This window comes from Balaenoptera physalus, assembly GCF_965194825.1.
Source record: "Balaenoptera physalus genome assembly, chromosome: 4".
Lineage (NCBI taxonomy): Eukaryota > Metazoa > Chordata > Mammalia > Artiodactyla > Balaenopteridae > Balaenoptera > Balaenoptera physalus.
In genome coordinates this window covers 61,050,508-61,070,795 of record NC_138891.1, presented here as the reverse complement: position 1 = coordinate 61,070,795, position 20,288 = coordinate 61,050,508, and positions in this window count along the sequence as shown.

The window sequence follows — 20,288 nt, the reverse complement described above, 5'->3', positions numbered from 1 at the left end:
TTATTCTTGTTCCCACTCCCCTGGGTGAGTAATTTACCCAAGGTTGTGGCTCCTAGTAGGGGACCTGGGACTTGAACTGCCCCGAAGTCCACGTGATTAACCACTCTACCATTTTCTCTGTTCTGGCAGCAGAGTTTCAATGAAAGGCAGTGAATCCAAAATTTGGATTTTATTCTGAGTCAGGCTGTAGCTTGGAGGGAGGATCCTGGCTCTATTCGGGGATTGGCTCCCAGTCACATTTCTCCCTATGTTTAGGGAGACAAATCAAGAGAAAACAGGGAAGTTAGCTGGAACCTGATCCCAGGAAATTGTCCTTTACTTGGTAAGAAATGGAAAAACAAAGGGAGTTTGAGTAAAGTGACACAGCTGGTTAAGTATCTGTGTGACACCTCTGAGAATGCACTACTCCAGGTACTCGGCAATATAATAAGAGTTGTTTACCGGCTAAACGCGGTTAGTCCTGCCCACAGGGAGTTTATGGTCTAGTGAGGGTAAAGCACACACACACTCGGGCAGAAAGTGAGGAGAGCCTGACAAACGCCAAACCAGCCTCGAAACGTATCAAGTTCCCATTAGTAGGCAGGAAGGTGACGTGACAGGCTTGGAGACCGGAAGCTGAGGGATTTGTGATTCAGTTCCCAGCCCGCAGGCTTTCGACCTTTTGCTAAGTACTAATTGAAGGTAATGCCTAAGGCCTTTATCACCTCCTCACCAGAAATCTGCATTCCCATTCATATTAATTACTCCCTGGAACCAGAAATCTCTAGTTCAAAATATTCCCCTCAAACCGAGCTAGGCTTTTGCATTAAATTAATCCTAACTACCTCAAGCCGGCCTCCCCCAGATTCTGGCTGCTCTAATGTAATTTGTCATCTGCAAAAGGTTGAAAAAAGAGGAAATCTCCAAGGCGTTGCCTGGGTGTAAAACCTGAACAGGAGAAATGGACTTTTTTTAAAAATATTTATTTATATATTTATTTGGTTGCAACAGGTCTTAGTTGTGGCAGGCGGGCTCCTTAGTTGCAGTTCGTCGACTCCTTAGTTGTGGCATGTGACCTCTTAGTTGTGGCATGCATGTGGGATCCAGTTCCTTAACTAGGGGTCGAACCTGGGCCCCCTGCATTGGGAGTGCAGAGTCTTAACCATTGTGCCACCGGGGAAGTCCTGTCTTTTTTTTTGGCCGGGCCATGTGGCTTGCGGGATCTTAGTTCCCGGACCAGGGATTGAACCTGGGCCCTGGCAGTGAAAGTGCCAAGCCCTAACCACTGGACCGCCAGGGAATTCCCTCTTTTTTTTTTCTTTTAATATAAGAAATCACTCTTTAAGAACATACGCTTGGGCTTCCCTGGTGGCGCAGTGGTTGAGAGTCTGCCTGCCAATGCAGGGGACATGGGTTCGAGCCCTGGTTTGGGAAGCTCCCATATGCCGCGGAGCAACTGGGCCTGTGAGCCACAACTACTGAGCCTGCGCGTCTGGAGCCTGTGCTCCGCAATAGGAGAGGCCGCGATAGTGAGAGGCCCGTGCACCGCGATGAAGAGTGGCCCCCGCTTGCCACAACTAGAGAAAGCCCTCGCATGGAAATGAAGATCCAACACAGCCAAAATAAATAAGTAAATAAATATTAAAAAAAAAAAAGACACTGCCCAAAAAAAAAAAAAAAAATATGCTTCACTAGTTTTATTTTTCACACGATTACAAAAGTTATAAATGCAATGAACAATTGTAAACAGTATTACAGAGACTAAATCCTCCATAACCCCACCTGTGAAAGAGAACCATGGTTAGCAATGTGGTATGTTATCACCTCCAACTTCTGATTAACTTTTAGACTACTAGATAAGAAATAGATAGGCAGATAGATAACATTAATCCACACATACATAAACAAATAAGTAATATATGCTGTTTTGCATCTTTTTTGGAGTTTTCTTTCTTTTTTTATTTATTAAGGTATAGTTGATGTACAATATTAAGTTAGTTTCAGGTGTACAACATAGTGATTCGACATTTAAATACATTATGAAATGACCACCACGATACATCTAGCAACCGTCTGTCACCAATTATTATAATATTATTGACTGTATCACTTATGCTGTATATTACATCCCCGTGGCACATCACTGCTTACCCTTTTTGTCCCCCAGGAAAAATAAAGACAGAAACAGCTATATCATTTACAGCGCATAGATTCAGATCGTGGAAATGTTAGTCAGAATCCAGACTTAAGACTCCGAATGAACTAGGGAAGATTGATAAAGGCCTTTACTTTTAGGCAGGAGATCGAAGAAGCAAAAGACCTTGATGGATGGAGAAATGCTTTTCTATGGGAAAGGATAATGTTCTAGTTTGGAAAGATTAATTTGGAAATCTCTAGTGTTCAGCTGGAAATTTTACAGTGCTTTAAAAACTTATCTTGGGGCCCCTACATCGAATACATTGTTATCAGACAAAATAAGTACTTTTGTGGTTAGGTAAGGCAGCATTAGAAACTCTGAAGGGCAGCTTTTCTCTGGGAAATCACACTTGCTTCAAACACAAGAGCTGGTGGCTCTGTGCCACCAATACTCAACAGTCACATAGGCACTCCTGCACCTAGAGGACCAAAACAGCAGAGAGGAGGGTGCAACACATTGGTCAATCCAGCTGAAAGACCTGTGACTTGGGTGATGGCTCAGGCACTGGCTGTCTGTGCAACCCTGGACAAGCGACTTAACATTAGCTACACCTCCGTCCCCTTCCTTATAAAGTGAAGGCATCCATAGGATGCTTTCCAAGGTATTTTTCAGCTCTGTAAACTGTCAGATTGTGAGTAAGCTAAAAGTTACTAATTCTCAGTGCTGGGGTGTACCAGATTGACCTGGAGAGCCAGTAAAGACCACTGAGGGTAGGACCTGGCCCTGGGATGTTTATCAAGTTCCTGGGGGATTCTCATACTCACCAAAGTTCGAGAACCACTGAGTTAGGGAAAGGATGAGAGTCAGAGCAGAGTTTTTTAAAAACTAGCTATTGTGACAATTAGTGGGATGATACAGTAAGGTGTTAAGTGGTACTAAAATATCATTTTTTTTATCATAGGGGACTTATTTATTGAATGACTTTACTTCTGGGAAGAATAAATTCTTAATTGTGGTCAGGTCCTTGTTGACTGGTAAAAATGTCTCCTGCATTGGGAAAACCCACCCCAGTGGACGCTTTGCCCATCTGGCCCTTAGCAATCCCTCTTAGGTGCTACTGTTTCCTTTTTTCAGATGTGTTTTAGAGCTCTCCATTGCAGAGAACACTAATACCAACTCTTCAACATGTGTCTTACTTTAAAGCTTTCAAAGCACTTGCAGATTCATTTCATTTGATTTCACACTCCTCCAGTGGGGTAGTGGGACAAGTATCACTATATCTATTTGATGATGCCAATTTCCCAGGGCCCCCAAATGCTTTCTTAGAGACATTGGACAATGTGCCCATCGAGAATAAGGGAGGATGTTTTGTTCCCTGTTGTATTCTAATCAGCTAGAATAGATATACTCACACATATCTCCTCACAAAAGAGTAGATGTTCAGGAGAATCAAATATAAATACTAATTTTTGCTACTCTTATTTCCTAAAGATGCTATATTTTGATCTCAGTAAGGACTATCTCTTGTTCATCTCCACCAGAACTTAAACTCTGAGAAGGCAGAGATTTTTGTCTGGTCTTTTGATTGCTGTAACCCAAATGCCTAGAACACTGCCTGGCACATACTAAACATACAGTAATTTTTTAAAATAAACAAACACATTTTATCGTTAATGCCTAACCTACTGCCTAGACCAGATATATGCTTACTAAGTACGTGATGAATGAAATACCATAAGAGAAAAAAACCTTAAATATTTAAGCCAATAAAATCAAATTATCTCATCTCTAATAGAATAATTATTAAATAAACATCCACTAGAAACTACTAAACCATCAATAAATGACTATGTGCTGTTTGATTTTTAAGCATATACACTGTATATGTATTTCTATGATATAAAAAATCAATTTAAAAATTATATGTATGTTTTTTCACAAGATAAGTGAAAAGGCAGCTTTGCAATATGATTAGAACTAAGTAAAATAAAATACATGAATGCTAAAAAAGACTAGGAAGCTTGATTATGTCAAGGTAAATGAGTTAACGGCCGATTTTCATGTTCTTTTCTTATCCATATTTTCCGAATTTTCTATACTACACATGCATTGTTCTTGTAATATGGAGAAAAAAGAGAAAATAGAAGAATAGATGGCAGGAAATATATTAAAATTCTAACAATGTAATGTGGTGGTGAAAGTATGGGTTATACTTTTTAAAATTATTTTCTCTTCTTTAAATGTTTTTTAATTACTTATTCAACAAAAACAAAATTATTATAAGAAACTTGCAAAAATCTAATTTGCTATGCAGTCTGAGATATATTCTGCAAAGTCAAATATTTGTCAGTAACTTGAAGCACACACCGAGCGTCAAATTTGGAAAAAGGAGACTTTTACAGGTTATCAGTAAAAACCATAGTTGTGGCTTCCCTGACAATCCCAGGAACTTTTAGCTATGGGCACCAAAATATGCCCAGAGTGCTGACGGTGGGGTGGTGAGTGGGGGTGGGAGGAATGGGGGAGCTTCTGCGGAATCCTTAATATTCCCATAGACCTTCTATGGCAGGAATGATTGATGGATGATATATAATTAATTTCACTTGACAAGCATAAAGGAAAAATTTCCCTGAGCCACTGTAACCTGAGCTAATGAAACCCTATTTAACCAAGGGTGTGTATTTAGACTGGATCTTACCTTAGTGACTTAGCCATTAGTAGGAATTCACTGTTTACCTTTAGGATTCTTATCAGTACTTAGACTCTGTTTGCCTGTGATTTTCACCTGATTGCTCAACGTGCTCAGCGTTATATGATTTGGGACGAAATGAAAACTTTGCAAGATCACAAAAAGCTAATCTCAACTATCTAATCTGCTTAAAACTTTATGATTTTCTCTTCTCTTTCAGCATGCATTATGGCTTTCTCTGAAAAGATTCTGTGAACAAACAAGGCACCTGTTTCAGGTCTTGTAAAATACCAGATCCTTCCAATTCCTTTAAGGCTTTTAGAGATGCAGGCCATGTTATCAGACATAAACACCCTGCCCCAATTGCTTCTCCAATCCCACTAGGGCAACACCTTTGAGAATCTCCCCTGGGGTCTGCTCTCCATGAGACCCACCTCTACAGAAAGTTCCAGAAAAAAAAAAAAAGATGAGCTCTAAAAGTTCATAAAGAACTTTTGGGAACCCACAACTGGTTAACCCTGGACAGGGAACCAGGAGATCTGGATTCTGGTGGTACTTTACCCTGTCGTATGACCTTGGACACATCGCCCAACTTTTAGAACCTCCATTTCCTATTTGTACAAGGAAAGAATTGAAGTAGATAAACTCTAAAATCTGTTTCAGTTCTAAAATTCTCTGACTCAGAAGAAATCCCCCATGAAGGTCAGTGGCAGGAAGGCCCAAGGTGGACTGATGGACCCTACTTCACAGTAAGACAAATGGGAACCTAACGCAGGGTCTAAGTCACAGGGAAAACGTAAGGTATTCCCATCTGGCTCTACTCTTGGAAAACTGGGAAGTAAGGGTGTAGATTCGACACTCCTTAAGCGGTCCTCGGAATAAAAGGCCTGGCTGCATCAGGTGAGCTGGCATTTGTCTTTCTCCTGGATGGTTGGAGCTGTGTTTTTATTTCCATGGCAAAGAAACAAGCTCATAGCTGTGCCACGCGGAAGTGTTCATGAATAATTAGGGGACAGTGACAGCTGAACACCAAAAGCATTGGTTCTGTGAGCCCTTGGATTTGGGCAGCCTTGAGAGCCCTCCACACGGAGACCTAGTCTAGGGCTGCTTTAATGCCATCCAGCGCCTGGGGCGAGCTACAAGCTCCGGCACTGCCTCCACTTATCCCCACCCAAATGTCTGGCCCGGTGTGCTCCCAGGGGCTGGCACAGATCCGTGGCGGGGGAGGAGGGAGTGCTCTGGGAGCAGCTTTCTCCCCCACTCCCTGCCCAGGAACCATGTGACGGCCTGAGAAGGTCTCCAGGCTGAAGAGGTTTTTTGATGTCTGCTTAGCCCTACACATCCCACCTTTGGTAGGCGCCTACATCCCTCCCTTAGTCTTCCTTGGGAGCCCTGGCTCCTTGCCTTCTGCACTCTTGCTGCTACTTCAGGTACCTCAGAACTCAGAGGGAAACCCTGGAGTCAAGCCCTGTTCCCCCTTCCCACCTCCTGCCTGCATCCGGTCTCACTTGCACATCAATACTCCGTCAGTCTTCCCAAAGCATCACAGGATATCACTTACCAGTTCAAAAATCCAGTAGCACCTATTTCCTAGCAAACTAGATCCAAATTTCTTAATCTAACCTTCAACGTTCTATTACCAAATTCTCTCTAGCATATGCCAGGCATTCCAACTCAAATGGAAACTCCCCACAAAGCAGCCCAGACTTACCCATCTGCACATTTTGCCCACTCTACACACACACACACACGCACACACACACCACACTCCACCTTTGTAGAACTCACTCATCCTGCAAAGTCTAGCTTAAATGACTCCTTTTTTGGGAAGCCTACCTAGCATCTCTCAACCTAAAATCCTCTGAACTTCCTTAACTTTCTGATTCACACCTGTTTGGAGACATTCAGCACTTTCTAGTTAAAATCATAGTATGCTTTTTAAGGAACAAAGTATCACTAACAATTACAACCTTTTAATCTTTGTATATCTATAGCAGAATATATGCTACATAGAAGGTTCTCAATGAATGCTCAATGAACCAAGAGTAGAGGTCATCCAGATACTGCAAGCTAATTATTACACACCTCTGGGTTGCTAAGGTGAAAAGCAGATGTGAGTACCAGAAATTGGAATCCATAAGTTGGAAATACAGTAGCCCCCCCTTATCCACAGGACATATGTCCCAAGACTTCCAGAGGATGCCTGAAACTGCAGATAGTACTGAATCCTATATACTCTTGTTTTTTTCTATACATACATACTTATGATAAAGTTTAATTTTTAAATTAGGCACAGAAAGAGATGAACAACAACTAATAATAAAATAGAAGTATAACAATACACTGTAATAAAAGTTATGTGAATATAGACCCCCTCTCTCTTTCTCAAAATATCTTATTGTACAAATTTAACGTCTGTTCCATCTTACCTAAACACTTGCCACGCACTGTGACCGTAAGTTTTGCAATTTGAGGTGTGACAGCAAAACTAGCAGGAACTTCTTTTTCCCTCATAATTTCACAGACAGAAGATTCGTTCATACTGTAGATCTTAGCAACCTTAACATACAGTTTTTTTCTTTCCTTATTAAGTCAAGGACTTTCACCGTTTCACCTACAGCAAGCACTTTATGGCTTTTCTTTGGCAGAACCCAGCTGCCAGCATCACTACTCTTTCACTTTGGGGCCTTTATAAAGTAAAATAAGGGTGCCTTGAACACAAGCAGTGCGATACCTCCATAGTCGATCTGATAACCGAGATAGCTACTAAGTGACTAACAGACAGGATATACTGGACAAAGGGATGATTCACGTCCTGGGTGGGATGGAGCAGGATAGCAAGAAATTTTGTCACGCTACTCAGAACAGCCCACAATTTAAAACTTAGAAATTGTTCATTTCTGGAATTTTCCATCTAATGTTTTTGGACTACAGATGCTCACAGGTAATGGAAACTGAGGAATGGCAACCCACTGATAAGGGAGACTACTGTACGTACTTCTTTCTCTTAAAGTTTCCAATGAAGGATAAACCTGTTTTTCACAAATCAAGATGGTATATCTCAGCCACTTTTTTCTGTCACAGATTCTTACAAAATACTAAGGAAACTGATGGACCCTCTCCCCATAAAAAGGTACATATACACTTCCAGACACATATTCATGTACAGTTTTAAAATTTTTTATTTGGTAATAATTTCAAACTTATAAAAAGTTGAAAAAATAAATATGTTATAGAAATATCCATATACTGTTTATCCAAATTCACCTGTTAACACCGTTTGCTTTATCATTTGATCCCTCTAGTTCATTCATTCTTGCTCTGTGTGTGTGTGTGTATATAAATGAAATTTTTTCTAAACAATTTGAGGATTGGTTACGTACATCAAAGCCCTTTACCCCTAAATACTTCAGTGTGTGTTTCCTAAAAATACAGATATTCTCTTATGTAATCACAGTACAGTTTCCACTTTATAAATTTGTATGTTTTAATCTAATTCACCCTCCCCATTCCAACTGTGTCAGTTGCTCTAATATTACCCTTTATAGCATTGCTTTTCCCTCCAGTACAGGATCCATTCTCGGGTCAGGTATTGCATTTAATTGCCATGTCTCATTAGCCTCATTTAATCTGGAATATTTCCACAACCTTTCTTTGTCTTATTTTGATATTGACATTTTGGAAAAGTAAAGATCCTTCACCTTTTTAAAAAAATTAAATAGAACATTCTTTGTTTTGGGTTTGTCTGAGGTTTCTTCCTGGTTAGATCGAGGCTTTGCATTCTTGGGTGGCAAAATGCGGCAGGGATGCCGTGTCCTTCACTGGGTATATCCATCCATCCCTCATTGGTGAGGTTCATTTTGACCGTCCAGAAAAGGTGTTGCCCAATTTCTCCACTGTATATTTGCTGTGCTTTGTTCTCTCTTGCAACTATAACAATCTGTGAGGAGACACTTTAAGACAATGCAAAGATCCTGCTCTCCATCGAATTTCCTTCAGGAATAACTTGAAGGCATTCACAGACCTCTGAGGGCCATCTGTGCACTCAGAGTTAAGAACAAAAGTTATGAGTTTGCTGTTTTTCTCTGGCAGGGGCAGTGAGTTTGCATAAGGTCAATCACACGTATGTCCCTAGCACTAGGTGGACACTGGAATAAGAAAAACTCCACCTCTTGGGATTTCCCTGGTGGCGTGGTGGTTAAGAATCCACCTTCCAATGCAGGGGACAAGGGTTCGAGCCCTGGTCTGGGAAGATCCCACATGCCGCAGAACAACTAAGCCTGTGCGCCACAGCTACTGAACCTGCACTCTAGAGTCCTCGAGCCACAACTACTGAGCCCGCGTGCCACAACTACTGAAGCCCATGCACTTAGAGCCCGTGCTCCGCAACAAGAGAAGCCACCGCAATGAGAAGCCCGCGCACGGCAACGAAGAGTAGCGCCCGCTTGTCCAACTAAAGAAAGCCCAGGCGCAGCAACGAAGACCCAATGCAGCCAAAAATAAATAAATAAAAATAAATAAATAAATAAATTTATTAAAAAAAACAGAAAGAAAAACTCCACCTCTTGCCAGCTCTGCAATTTTTCACCCAGGTCGCTGTGAGCATTAAATGAGATTGGAATAGAGGGTTCCTAACTGAGTCCCCAGCATACGGCCTGTGTTTAATCAATGTTAGTCCCCTTTCCCTCCTTATGAATAATTTAATGCTACTGAGGTAGAGTAATTTGTGCCCAAGAATCCAAAGGAAAGCAACGTCCTGTGAGAGGCACTCAGCCACAGTCTTTTCTGAGATCAGGATGAGTGGGACCTTGGGCAAACTTCTTAACCTCTCTGTGCATCAGTCCTGCATCTGTAAACAGGGAAAATAACACAGCCTAACCTGTAACGTTGTTAGGGTTAAATGAATTAATACATGTAGAGTGCCAGGCACAGAGTAGGCACTGTATAAATGTTAGCTCTTACAGGTAGAATGTAAGCTCCATGAGGGCAAGGATTTTGCACCCTAATATATACCTGCCTAGAAGAGAGCCCTGCACAAAGTAAACAATGATACCCCCAAGAAATGACTCAGAAATGCTAAGAAATCAGAAAGGGCCTTGAATTCTCCAGCTGATGTATAGTTTCCTACTTGGCTTGCCATTGCCTGCAGCTGGCTGAGAGAACTTGTCAGACCCTGGGTAGGACACAACTCTGAAGAATACTTTGCTCCTACCGACTCCTGGCAGACAATTTCTTAGTTGGAAGCTTTGTTTGGTTTTGTTTTGTTTTTTTGACTTCTTCAATTCCTTTATTTCTTTTTTTATTTAATAAAATTAATTAATTAATTTATTTATTTATGGCTGCATTGGGTCTTTTTTATATATATAAACTTATTTTATTTATTTATTTATTTTGGCTGCTTTGGGTCTTCATTGCTGCGCTCGGGCTTTCTCTAGTTGTGGCGAGCAGGAGCTACTCTTCGTTGCAGTGCGCGGGCTTCTCACTGTGGTAGCTTCTCTTGTTGCAGAGCACGGGCTCTAGGTGCATGGGCTTCAGTAGTTGTGGCATGTGAGCTCAGTAGTTGTGGCTTGTGGGATCTAGAGCGCAGGCTCAGTAGCTGTGGTGCACGGGCTTAGTTGCTCCCCGGCATGTGTGTCTTCCCGGACCAGGGCTCGAACCCGTGTCCCCTGCATTGGCAGGAGGATTCTCAACCACTGCGCCACCAGGGAAGTCCGGAAGCTTTGTTCTCTTATGACAGGACAGGAAAGCAAAGGCCAGAAGCAGGTGCAGCCAACCAGGGCAGGCTGAACACTCTGGTTGGTGGAAAAGCTCCCCCCAGTCCTCACCTCCAGTAGAAAAAGGGAAATAACCACACTGTAGGCCTGCCTAGTGCACTGCCTCCTTTCAAAATACTTTGATCTCTGGTTTAACCAACTTAACTGCAAATCAGGGGTTCCCAAGCAGTAGGTTACTTCAGGAGGTTGTGGTTAGCAAGTGCATATTGAGAGCAAGCATTGTCTATAGACTGAATAAACAGCGTGTCTTTCAAAGGTGAGCTACATCCTCAGCAGGCTTGAAGGTGGTGATTAGGATATCTGAAAGCACAGTTTCCCATCCCTCATCAAAATTGTTGAAAATGCAGATTCCAGGGCCTCACTTCCAAACAGCTAAATCAGCATTGGTGGGGGAAGGGTGGCTGGAAGTGGTGATGGGGGTGAAATGGAGATGGGGGGAGGTGGAGGAGCGGCGGTGGGGAGGTGTAACAAAGCAGGAATCTGCCTTTTAAAATAATTAATTAATGAAGTTTATTTTTTAGACCAGTTTTAGGTTCACAGCAAAACTGAGCAGAAAGTACAGAGTTCCCAAATACTTCTTGTCCCCGCACACACTCACAACCTCTCCCACTATCAACATTCCCCACCACGGTGGTCCATGTGTTACAATTAATGAACCTACCTTGACACATCATTATCACCCAAAGCCCATAGTTCACATTACGGTTCACTCTTGATGTTGTACATTCTGTGAGTTTGGGCAAATGTGTCACGATGTTTACCCACCATTATAGTATCATGCAGAGTAGTTTCACTGCCCTAAAAATCCTCTGTGCTCCCCCTATTCATCCCTCCCTCCTCTCTAACTTCTACCACCATTGATATTTTTACTATCCATGGTTTTGCCTTTTCCAGAATGTCATACAGTTGGAATCATACAGTACGTAGTCTTTTCAGATTGGCTTCTTTTACTTACTAATATGCATTTAAGATTCCTCCATATCTTTTCATGGCTTGATAGCTCATTTCTTTTTAGTACTGAATAGTGTTCCACTGTCTGGATGTACCACAGTTTGTTTATCCATTCACCTACTGAAGAACATCTTGGTTGCTTCCAGGTTTTGGCAGTTGTAAAGCTGCTATAAACACCTCTGTGTAGGTCTTTGTGAGAACATAAGTTTCAACTCATTTGGGTAAATACCCAAGGAGTGTGATTGCTAGATTGTATGGTAAAGGTGTGTTTAGTTTTGTGAGAAACTGCCAAGCTGTCTTCCAAAGTGGCTGTACCACTTTGCATTCCCATCAGCAGTGAATGAGAGTTCTGTTGCTGCACATCCCTGCCAGCATTTAGTGGCGTTAGCGTTTTCGATTTTGGCATTCTAATATGTATAGAGAGGTATCTCATTGTTTTTTGTTTTTTTTAAATTTATTTTTATTTTATTTATCTTTATTTTTGGCTGCGTTGGGTCTTCGTTGCTGCGCGCGGGCTTTCTCTAGTTGCAGTGAGCGGGGGCTACTCTTCCTTGCGGTGCACGGGCTTCTCATTGGGGTGGCCTCTCTTGTTGTGGAGCACGGGCTCTAGGCACGTGGGCTTCAGTAGTTGTGGCACGTGGACTCAGTAGTTGTGGCTCTCGGGCTCTAGAGCACAGGCTCAATTGTGTGGTGCACAGGCTTAGTTGCTCTGCGGCCTGTGGGATCTTCCCGGACCAGGGCTCGAACCCGTGTCCCCTGCATTGGCAGGTGGATTCTTAACCATTGTGCCACCAGGGAAGCCCTCGTTTTTTTAACTTGCAATTCCCTAATGGCATATAACGCAGAGCATCTTTTCATAAGCTTACTTACCATCTGTTTATTTTCTTTGATGAGGTGTCTGTCCAGGTCTTTTGCCCATTTTTTAATTCAGTGGTTCATTTTCTTATTGTTGAGTTTTAAAAGTTCTTTGCATATTTTGAATAACAGTCCTTAATCAGATGTGCCTTTTGTAAACATTTTCTCCCAGTTTGTGGCTTGTCTTCTCATTCTCTTGAGGAATCTGCCTTTTTAACCAGATCATTCATATATGCAATAAAGTTCATGCTCTGTGCTTTCTGCTCAAACTGAAGAGTGAGGAAATCTTTCCTTCAGCCATCAAAGCATAACAATGCACTTTCATTTTGCTTTTTTTTTTTTTTTTTTTTTTTTTTATAAGAGAAGGGGCCTTTCTTTTTTTTTAAAGAATGTTTTTTTTCTTTTTTAATTATTTATTTATTTATTTATGGCTGTGTTGGGTCTTCGTTTCTGTGCTAGGACTTTCTCTAGTTGCGGCAAGTGGGGGCCACTCTTCATCGCGGTGCGCGGGCCTCTCACTATCGTGGCCTCTCTTGTTGTGGAGCACAGGCTCCAGACGCGCAGGCTCAGTAATTGTGGCTCACGGGCCTAGTTGCTCCGCGGCATGTGGGATCTTCCCAGACCGGGGCTCGAACCCGTGTGCCCTGCATTGGCAGGCAGATTCTCAACCACTGCGCCACCAGGGAAGCCCTTTCATTTTGCTTTTAAGCACAATCCTATAAACACTCAAAGTTATAAGTGTATGATGAATGTAATTCAAATGTGCATTTGTGAACAGCCCCAAATGTATCTTTAATAGTTTTTAATCCAGTTTTACGAAAAAGTCAAGAGACCTGGGTTCTAAAGGGAATTTGGCTACTAATTAGCTATATGACCTTGGACAAGTCTCTGTCCACCTCTAGACTCCAGCTTCCTCACATGTAAAATGAAGGGGATGAATTAGATGAGCTTTAAGTTTCCCTCTGGCCCTGTGGTTCTGTCTTTTCCATCAAAGCCAAGGCAAGGAGCATATTACTATCAATGAAACTTCTGAGTAAACATGGGTGGGCACATATTAATGAGAAATGTCTTTGACTTGGCATCCCCTAGACTGTGGGTAACAGTCTTCAAAGTCAGGATTTAATGCAGATTTGACTAATGCATAGATGAAACAAGGTTAGTGTCCCCACAAAAGTGCCACTGTGGTCGGTAAAACAAACCCAAATTGATAATGGCTAAATTTAAATGAGAAACTCTGTGTGTACATATACACAATTACATATAGGGCAGAACATAGGAAATTTCAGACTCAACAGAGTTTGTGAATGCAAAGAGAAACAAAAATAGAAACCATCAAATAGCCAGATGGCTGAGCTTTCTATTTTTAAATATATCATGAGTTCTGTGGGAGTATGTCAACGAGTAGCACTAAGAAAAATGTGGTAACCTTGAGCGTTTCTGTTTTCTAAACAAAACAATATCACACCGGGAGTCAAATAGCAAAGAAATTATATAATGAAATGAAAGAAATGAATGCTTTTAAGTTCATGAAGCCCAGCCTTTAATGTTACACCATGATTCAAAGCACTAATCAAATGTTCTTCCTACTTGAAGCTGCGAGTTATTTACAGTGACTGTAATATTTCCAAGGAATACCTAAATTAGTAGGTAAAGTTACCTTTTTTTCCTGCTCTCAAATTTCTACACTCAACTTCTTTTCAAATGTCCTCATATAGTCATGGCGTAGCCACAAAACGTGACAGAATAAACACATCCACGGGTCATCGATGAGCCGAACTCTGTGAAACATCTAAGAAAATGTGTTTGGAAAAGGTCTGCGCAGTTTAGAAGAATTTTAGAGTAACTCACGAATCAGCTAACCCAGTCAACAGGTTACTCACTTAAGAATGATATAATTACTTTCAGTTTGCTTAAAGCCAGGGAAAAGTTGACACAGCGATTAAAGGAAAATGGGTGAAAAAAATAGAGTTACTTTATGCCGACTAAATTCAGGCTGTTCCAAGGAGTAGGCCCAAGGCTTATTTGAGGAAAGATTATCTTGACAAATTGGATAAACATTTTCTGCATGACAGGACGCTGATGGAGAGTCTGTTCTGCAAGCACACCTGGTGGTGGTTTGCTTAGTGTTTGACCAAGGTGTTCAGCTTGCCCGAGTTCTCCCAGGGGCTTTGTTTACCGTTTGGCAGGTAGAGGCAGAGCCGAGGTAGGCCTTGGTAACGGTTGTTGGGCTCTGCAGATGTCTTACTCCACCCCGGCCCCACCCCCATCTCCCCATTTGGGCTAAAACAACTCTTGGCTAGACCAGCCCACAAAAGCCAACACCAGACTTTAACAAACAGTCCATGCTTAAGGAGACCTGCAGTCTAATGTCCCCGAGGCAAATAAAAATGGCAAATGCAAACAAATGCACCAACACCCCCTCTCCCTTCTTTGGCTTCCTTCCATAGTCAACTGGGATGGAGAGGTCAGGTCCCACATAGGACATTGCTATGGATGCAAATTTTCCAGCACACAAGTCATGCCAGTACCAGGATGGAGAAGGTGTGAGTTCTACTCAAAGCCATGCTTATCTGGGCCCAAATGACTATAGATATGGGAGGTTGGTGGCCTCTTCTAAGGCCTGTGGGAGGACTCTCATGTCTCGAGTTACCTAAATATCTGTAGGCAGACCCCCAATTGTCTGTGCTATGGCTTGACATCCTTGAGAAGCCTTCACTTTCTGGAGGCAGTAATTTGCAGAACGCCTTCCTAGGGTTGGCCATTCACTACTTACTAGTGCTGCTTTATCATTCAGGGAAGCACTAATTTGGGGAGTAGCATTCCCAGAGAGGTCATTAGACAGTGTAGGGGATCCCACTGCATTCAGGCCCCTCAAAGGGAAATGAAAGAACAACCCCACTTCTAGAATGAGTTTGCATTTTGCTAGGTCAATTTGGTTCATCCAAAATTGCTTTGTGTCAACTAATTTATGTCAATTTGTAGCCCATCCAGTGGTTCCAAGCATAATGGCCTCATATTACCACGTAGGATACGCTGGTTAGAAATGGCATTAGGGGTAACAGTGGTTTTAATTTGCTGAGTCTGTAAATCCTTGGGAAGTCAACCCCAGGTGCCAGGACTTGAAGCACCATTGAGCTCCACCCTCGAGCAGCATTCACTTTGCAGTCCTAAAGCTAAAACTTTAGTTTTATAGATTACAATCCATAATACCCTCAATAACATGCATGCACCTCATTTCTTTCCCCACCCTTCTGCTTCATCCCTCTGCCCATCTCCTTAACTTTTTTTAAACAAGTAAACACACCAAATAAAGTAAAATAAAATCCTGGGGTAGGGCTTCCCTGGTGGCGCAGTGGTTAAGAATCCGCCTGCCAAAGCACGGGACACGGGTTCGAGCCCTGGTCCGGGAAGATCCCACATGTCGCATAGCAACTAAGCCCGTGCACCACAACTACTGAGCCTGCGCTCTAGAGCCCGCGAGCCACAACTACTGAGTCCACATGCCACAACTACTGAAGCCCGTGCACCTAGAGTCCATGCTCTGCAACAAGAGAAGCTACCACAACGAGAAGCCCACGCACCGCAACGAAGAGTAGCCCCCGCTCGCCACAACTAGAGAAAGCCCACGTGCAGCAACGAAGACTCAATGCAGCCAAAAATAAATAAATTAAATAAATAAATTAAAAAAAAAAATCCTGGGGTAAAGCCAGAACAATGAAAGTGTTTGTTTCAAAATTATCCAACATTTAATATGTGTCTACATTCCCTATCTTGTATAATCCTTACCTTGAAGTAGGTATTATTCACCTGTCCCTTAAAGATGTGAGATCTCAAGTCTAGAAGACATTATGTGACAAGTCCATGTTCACACAGCTAGAATGTCCAGAAGCCAGGAATGAATTTCAGTGACTTTCTGCCTGACTCAGTCCCAGTGCTCAGTTTATAAGACTCCAACTCCCATGTCTTTTAAAGATTGATCAAGTCAAAGCTGATGATTTTTTTCTGCTAGTAATTTAGGGCACAACAAAAACAAAACATTTTTAATGATATATGTTAATTATACCTTATTTTCTAAGCCTCACATCTGAAATAAATTTTACAATGTATTTTTCTGGTAGAGTTTTGGGGTTTGTTTGTTTGTTTGTTTTTCCTAATGGGAGATGTTTTGGTGTGATTTGGATCTGAGTTGAAATCTTAGTTCTAACTCTGATGAATTCATGAATTCATCACTTAACCTCTGGTGGCCTCAGTTTCTGAATTTGCAAGCTGGGAATAAACATACTTACCTCCAAGGAGTGTTAAACTTTATTACATATTACTTATTCTGCTCTGTCTCCTTAGACATTATCTGTCTCTCTCAGTAGACTATGAACTCATTTTAAGCATGAACTTTGTCCTCATCATCTATGTGTCCTCCACTCATTTCGTCAGATTGTGCATATATTATTTGTTGAATCAATAAATGATTTATGTGAGGGCACTTGTCACATAGTAGGACCCCAGTAATTGTTCATTTATTTTCCTTTTGGCCTTATTTCTTATTGAGAACTGAAAATCTGTCTACTATAGAAGACAGGAAATTGTTCAAATAATTAACTGTAGGCGCTGTAGACACAAATGGAAGAGATACGCAACTGAGCTCCTTTGTCACGGAGCAAAGGATTCTCTCCAGGTGACCCATGGGAGCAGAGGCAGGTATATAAACAGGCTGCACTGCAGCCTGCTTGCCACAAGGCCGGGTCACATAAAGGGAGACTCAATGTCCAAATTATCAGAGAATTAAGAGAGCACAACCAATTATCTTGTGTGTTTCAGAAACTATGAAGAAGCAATGAAGAATTGGTCTCGCCATTCACCAGGCATTGGGTTCCTGTGTAATTCATCTGGTTGCAGCCTCTCCACCTCTGTTAAAGTATCAAGACCTCACAGGCACAAAAGAAGCCAAAGGAACATGGTTTAAGGTAAAATGTCTGTACACATTTTATACATGAGTAATACAAGGAACCCCATTCCTTGCTGATATCAGTCTGGGTCCCAAAGCAGGTCTGATTTCAGAGTGTGCTAAAGCATTTGCCTGCAGCCTTGGATTGTTCCGATAGAAGATGCCAAGAAGAGACATACAAATTGGGGAAAGAATACTAATCTTTTTGTTTTTTGGGGTGTTTTTTTTTGGCCACGCTGCATGGCTTGCGGGATCTTAGTTCCCCGACCAGGAATCGAACCTGAGCCCCAGCAGTGAAAGGGCCAAGTCCGAACCACTGGACCTCCAGGGAATTCCCAGAATACTAATCTTGAGGGAACAAAATGCCAATAATCAAATAATTATACCAGTGGATACAGAAAAATCATTTGACAAAATTCAACACTCACTTTAGATTAAAAAAAAAAAAAAGTTTCAGAAAAAGAGGATTAGAGGGAAACTTCCTCAACTTGACAAAGAACATCTACAAAGAACCTACAGGTAACATTATACTTAATGCAGAAAGACTAAACGCTTTTCTTCAAAGGTGGGGAACAAGAGAAGGATGATCGCTCTTACCACTCTTATTCAGTACAGTGCTAGAAATGTTACTCAGTGCCAGGAGTCAAGAAATGAAAATAAAAGACATAGCGATAAGAGAGGAAAAGGTAAAATCATCCCTATTTGAAGAGGACACGACTGCCTTCATTGAAAATCAAAAAAACCCACCAAAAAAACCCTCCTAGAACTCATAATTGAGTTCAGCAAGATTACAGGACATAAGATAAACTACAAAAATTAATTGTATTTCTTTATACTAGCAACAGACACATGGACATGAAAAAAGAAATATTTATATGTCACTCTAACAAAATATGTATAAGATTTGTATACTGAAGCTTACAAAACAAAGATGCTCTAAACAAATGAAGAGACATATGATGCTGATGGATTGAAAAGACTCAACATAGTAAAGATGTTGATTCTCCTCAAATTGATTTACGGGCTTAACACAATTCCTATCAAAATCCCAGCAAGATATTTTTGTAGATATAAACAAGGTTATTCTAGAATTTATATGGAGAGGTAATTTGCTGGATAGTTACCTCGTGCCAAACACTGTGCCAGGTAGTTTATAAAGGCACGCTGTCAAGGCCTCCCCTTGTTAATACCAGTTTATCATTATTTTTTTTAAATAAATTTATTTATTTATTTATTTTCGGCTGCATTGGTTCTTTGGTGCTGCGCACGGGCTTTCTCTAGTTGCGGCGAGCGGGGGCTACTCTTCATTGCCGTGCGCGGGCTTCTCATTGTGGTGGCTTCTCTTGTTGCGGAGGATGGGCTCTAGGCCTGAGGGCTTCAGCAGTTGCAGCACACAGGCTCAGTAGTTGCAGCACGCAAGCCCTAGAGCGTGCGGGCTTCAGTAGTTGTGGCTCGCAGGCTCTAGAGCGCAGGCTCAGTAGTCGTGGCACATAGGCTTTGTGGCTCCACGGCATGTGGGATCTTCCCGGACCAGGGATCAAACCCGTGTCCCCTGCATTGGCAGGTGGATTCTTAACCACTGCACCACCAGAGAAGTCCGTTATTACCAGTTTAAAAAAAAAAAAAAAAGGACAAAAATGTTCACTCACTTCAACTCCCTGTGACTTACGTACATGCCAAGTGGCAGAAGTCTCATCATCGCAGCCCCTAATTGTAAGAGGGTTCAGCATCACGAAGCAGTAAAAGCACTAGATCTTGCTTTGGAATACTCAGCCAACTAGCTAAGGGCAAATCATTCAATCTTTCTGTTTCCTCATCTCTAAAACGAGGAGAGTGACGTTATAGAGCTATTGTGAGGCTCAAATGAGATAATGAAGGAAAAAGTACTTAAAATTTATATAATTGTTATTTGTTATTAATAAATCAAAAATAACAAAACAGGATAATTAAAGGCTCTGGTGACGTCTAAGTTTGTTAAGGGCTCAAGGTTCCCTGGAATCTCATTCTGTTGGCATTTTCTCTCTCTCTCTCTCAAACACACACACACACCACTCAACACACGTTACTTTCACTGCTATGGCTTCTCTTCTTTACCATCATTTCTTACCAAAAGAAAAAAAAAAAAATCTTAGTGGATGAAAACAAATCTTGGTTTACTTGGCTCATGCAGGGGAATAAATGTAAAATAAGGAAACGAAGAAAAACTGAGGGATGTGAATTCCCTTCACTTCAGTGAATACTAATTGACTGCCTGTAGGTATTTAGTTTTATACAATGCTCTAAGGACACAGAACTGAAGAAAACACAATCCCTACCCTCAAGGACTTCATAGCTTAGGAGAGGAAACGAAGCGGTGTACAAATAATTTCTATAAAATGTGATAAAGGGGGAATTCCCTGGTGGTCCGGTGGTTAGGACTCTGCTCTTTCACTGCCAAGGGCCCAGGTTCAATCCCTGGTCAGGGAGCAGCCAAAAAAAAATATATATATATATGATAGAGGAACACAAAAATCCCTCACCCGTTCCAGGGATGTCAGGGAGGCCACCTGAGTGAAAGCAGCCTCATGGGAAGGGGACGAGACAAGCAAAGGAGCGGTAGCATGAAGTAGAAGGGCGCACCAGGCAACTTCAAGTCCCCTGTGTCACTAAGCATCAGCAAATACTCTGGAGAGAAGCCCCTACAGAGGTGAACAGGTCAAAAAAAGCTTTGTTTACCGTGTTGAAAGCATGGGCTTTACTCTCTTAACCATGAGGACCCATTGGAGAGTTTTTAACCTAGAAAGCAACGTGGTCAGAGTTGTGCTATAGATGAATTTCCTAGTGACAGTGAAGATAACAGATCTGAGGGGGACAAGAATAGAGGTAGTAGGACAGGTGTGTGGGGTAGGAAGGGGGCAGGAAGTGTAATCGCCCAGGCAAGAGATAAGGGAGGAAAGAAATCAGGCAGCAGCAGCCAAAAAT